This window comes from Galeopterus variegatus, unplaced genomic scaffold (genome assembly GCF_000696425.1).
Source record: "Galeopterus variegatus unplaced genomic scaffold, G_variegatus-3.0.2 Scaffold1091, whole genome shotgun sequence".
Lineage (NCBI taxonomy): Eukaryota > Metazoa > Chordata > Mammalia > Dermoptera > Cynocephalidae > Galeopterus > Galeopterus variegatus.
Window position 1 is genome coordinate 321604 of NW_007727202.1, and position 4516 is coordinate 326119.

The following is a 4516-nucleotide window of genomic DNA, read 5'->3' on the forward strand; positions in this document are numbered from 1 at the left end:
CCAGCGACCCGGGCGTTCCTTGGGTTGTACCTGGATCACTCCAGCATCTGCCTCTGTCATCCATCATAAGGTCTTCCCCCCATGTCAGTCTCTGTGTCTTCATGTGGCCTTCCCACGAGGACAGCCAGTCACTGGGTTTAGAACCCACCCTAATCCAGGATGACCTCATCCTAACTAATTAAATTTGCATCTATTTCCAGCTAAGATCACATTCCAATGTTCTGGGTGGACATGAATTTTGAAGACACTATTTGATGTGGGACATTGCCAGTGAGGCACAGGGTAGTGGCCCTCTCAGGAGGAGTAGTGACTAAAGGCAGGCTGGATGTGGGGCTGGGGGGGGTTAAAAATGGGCTGTACAGCAAGATGGGGTCCCCCAGGTGGAGGACGAGGGAACGTGTGAGGACAGACTCAGGCTGGGGGAGCCTGTCACGGTCAGGGACCAAGGTTCCTGACTGTCTATGCACATGGGTTATACTTGTTCACCCAGCTCAACCTCCGTCTGCTCCTCAAGGCTGGCTACCTGACCAGCAAGCACCTGCTCTGCAGGCACTGGTGTCCTTTCCAGGACAGGCAGTACAGACAGGTTCCACCTGGCCCATGCAGCGGCCTTTCCCAGCTGGCTGGTCAATCACAGGAATTCTTCAACCCTTAAAATCTTACCCTGATCAAATTAGCTACTAGGGTCTATGGGGCCAGGGACAGGGCAGCCTGACCAGGACGTGACCTGTGGACAACTCTTTATGAGCTTGTCTGGCCACATTCTGCTCATGCTCTCTGGGAGCTCCCTCCCTCATGTGCTCATGTGCATGTCCTTGGGGACCTAGCCTGGACTTCCTGAGCCCACACACAAGCTCTCCAGGCCGCCGCACACAGCCACATGCAACGGGTGTGTTTGTTTCCAGTGAAGTCCTGGGAGGGGAAGGATGTGGTTGATGAGGGAGGGCTGCCTTTTGACTTTTAAAGATGATGCCGCTACACATGGGTCTCTCAACAGGGCACACAGTTTCGATAGACAGTGAAAACTAAAACCCAGGACAAGGGTAGGCTTTGATGTGAGAGGAAAAGTTATATAAAAAGGGCCATATATAGCTGCTCAGACTCGCTCACGGAATTTGTTTTCCCCTTACAATCCACACATTTAGCAAGCATTCTCTGAATATTTAGTATGGGTTAGGTGCTGTGGTTAGTATATACATAGTGTATGTAGAGATATGTACAAGATCTGTACATGTGCATGCATATATGGATGTGTTTACACACGTATGTAAATTCGTAGAATATGCATGTAAAACACCTGGCGTAACACTTTTGACAAAGCAATCTGTGGATAAGCATCAGTCTCGATGGGTATTATGGGGTCACATCTGCTTTTGGACAGCCCTGACTTTCAGCAGCCTCGCTGGGCTCCAGGCCGACTGTGTGTTGTGTGTCTGGGCAGCACACACCTCCTGTCCAGACACGAGTCTGTTTTCTGTCCACTGCTTCTTTCAGCACAGGCCCTGGGGGAGTTTTCAGGGGACGTGGGTCAGGCTCCCTGGGAGGTTGCGCCCACCCTCCGTGGGATGGTCTGGCTTTGCTAAGAGCTCAGAGCAATGCCTGGTGCAGGGCAGGCTTCCTTGGCATGAAAGGTACGTGAGTGGACAGATGGGGGGAGGGATACTCCATCACTGTCCAAGGAGGACCTCTTTGTGGACAGCAGCAAGAGATGGACAAGGAGGGAAGGCCACATGTATGCTGTTCACCAGTCATTCCTATGGTGCCAGGCACCTAGCAGACCATTTGGGAAATGTCTTTGGAAAGAGATAAGGGTCTGTGGTTTTCTGAACATGACGGGGCATAGACAACAGCCCAGTGCTCCCTGGGGTCAGCTACTGGGATCAAGGAAGGCCTTGGCCAGTGGCTGCAGGGATACTGGATGCCTCTGTGCATCTATAAACTGAAGACGTCACCTTGAGTGTGATGGAGCAAATGTCACCCAGTATGGTTATGAAACCCAGGCCAAAGATGGAGATGTTTTTACAAGGCAGGAACCTGGAGGCATGGCTGTGCGTGTGGTCATTTTCATCTGCCTCTTAGCAACCAACATTCAGCCCTTGTGACGATGGGCGCTGACAGGGCCTGTGTTCTGCTGCCTTCACCCAAGAAAAGTGTCTTTCTGCCACCCAGAAGCTTGGGCAGGGGCAGGGAACAGAGCAGGATGCCCCCAGGGTGGGACCATGGCTAGGACCAAAGGAGCTCGACACGAAGACAAGTTACCGAAGCCACATGACACACGTGGGCCCCACTGAGCAAGTGAGCTCCTGCCCCTCACTAGCTCTGTGGGGGCAGACTTTCTGAGCCTCAGTTTCCTCATCTGTGAAACGGGCATGACAATGTTACCTCTCTTAGAGGGCTGCTGGGAAGGATAAATGAGTTAGCTGGGAGCAGAGCGGGCACACGGGGCTCTACACAAGTGCTGGCTGTTGTCACTGCACTTGCTCCTGTCACCTTCTTCCCCCAACTGCAGCATGCAGCTGGGAACCCGTAAGAACATTCTAGGGACTGAGCCTGAGAGGACCCCTTCTCGGGATGGGCATGACAGTGAGGAATACGTGAAGGCTGGCCACTGCTGCTCACAATCACTCCCCTCCTGCCCATTTCCTGCCACCTTGCCTTTGTCTCTGGAAAGGAGAGACTCAGAGCCGGAGCCTCTACAGCAGGCAGGGAACCACCGTGCAGATGAGAAAGAGGCTTGTTCTTGCATCCAACAGATTAGAAAATCTCCTGGGCACACAGAAGCTGGTGCTAACGCTCTTGGCTGGCCAGCAGGATGTGGTGCATGTCAGCCCCTGTGCCCCTAGGAACTGGGTCCCCCTGAGCGAGAGCAGAAATAGCAGCAGGAGCAAGAGGAGTGTGTGTGTGTGTGTGTGTGTGTGTGTGCGGGGGTCGGGGGCTGTGCTCCAGGACAAGGAGGAATCCAGAACCCAGCAGCCTGAGGAGCAGAAGTACAAGCCAGGAAGGGATGCGAGGGCTGTTAGGAACTCAAGCACGGAGCACAGCCAGGAATGAACATGGGTGAAAACAGTCAGAGAGCCACCTGCAGAGTGGGAGAAGACGTTTGCAAACTATGCACCCAACAAGGGAGCAATGTCCAGAACACACGAGGAACTCAAACAACTTAGTAATGAAACAAATCATCCAATTTAAAAATGGGCAAAGGAGCTGAACAGGCATTTCTCAAAGGAAGACATACAAATGGCTAACAGAACAGACACCTGAAAAAATGCTCAACATCACTAATCATCAGGGAAAGGCAAATCAAAACCACACTGAGATATCATCTCAGCCTAGTTAGCCTGGCTATTACAAAAAGACAGAGAATAACAAATGCTGATGAGGATGTGGAGAAAGAGGAACCCTCCTACACTGCTGGTGGGACTGTAAATTAGCACAGCCATCATGGAAAACAGTATGGAGGTTCCTCAAACGACTACAGATAGATCTTCCATATGATCCAGCAATCACACTGCTGAGGATATGCCCAAAGGAATGGAAATCATCATGTCAAAGGGACACCTGCACTCCCATGTTCATCGCAGCTCTATTTACAATAGCCAAGATTTGGAACTAACCATCAACAGATGACTGGATCAGGAAAATGTGGTACATATACACAATGGAATGTTACTAAGCCATAAAAAAGAATGAAATTCTGCCATTCACAGAAACATGGATGAACCTGGAGAAAATTATGTTAAGTGAAGTAAGCCAGGCACAGAAAGAGAAATACCATATGTCCTCACTCATAAACAGAAGCTTAAAAAATAAATAAATGGAGTAATTCAAAGTAATAATTCAAATTGCAACTATGACAATTTGCATAAAATTAGTAAATAAAAAATCTTCACATGATTACTCAAAAAAAAAAAAAAAAAGAGAACAGTCAGTCCAATTCCTCCTTAGAGCTGAAGGAAGCAGGGCAGGAGGTGGAGGTGAACGCGGAAGGCCCCCAGACGAGTCCTGCAGACCCCACGCAACCCAGGCTGGCTTAGTCCAAGGGCCACACAGGACGCGGCCACTCCCCTGTTGGTGGCTCCACACCATGCTCATTTAGCGGCCTTGGGTTGATTTATCAGCATACAATCACCTATTTATTCCAGATCTCCTATTTCTTTCCTAGTCACACTTGTCTCTGGGAAATTCTTCTCAGATTTGACCTAAAATGTTCTATTTCCTTACACTTAATTGGGTGACAATTTTGAACAAAACACACGTGCCCTAAAAGATTCAGTAATATTTGGAGACCATCCTCAGAAAGCCACCCCCACACCCAGGAACGGGGCCCCTGCACACGCTCTGGAGAGAAAGCCCAGGAAGTCGCTGGGACGGCTTTGAGGAACAGCCCCTCACAGAAACCTCCACGAGGAAGCCAGCCACCAACTCCTGGGTCAGGAAGCTGTACTTGCCCACACTTTTTGGGAATTTAGAGCTTCCCCTACCTGAGACCAGGACGAGGCAAACCAGCTGCCCTTCG

The 4516-nt window shown here is 50.4% G+C and overlaps 1 protein-coding gene across 1 annotated transcript in view; it reads right to left on the bottom strand.

Moving 5' to 3' along the window:
* The window catches only part of ADAMTS16 (ADAM metallopeptidase with thrombospondin type 1 motif, 16), a gene marked incomplete at its 5' end in the record, with an annotated part of 142187 nt that overhangs the window by 8831 nt on the left and 128840 nt on the right, over positions 1–4516 (bottom strand). The window lies entirely within an intron of this gene.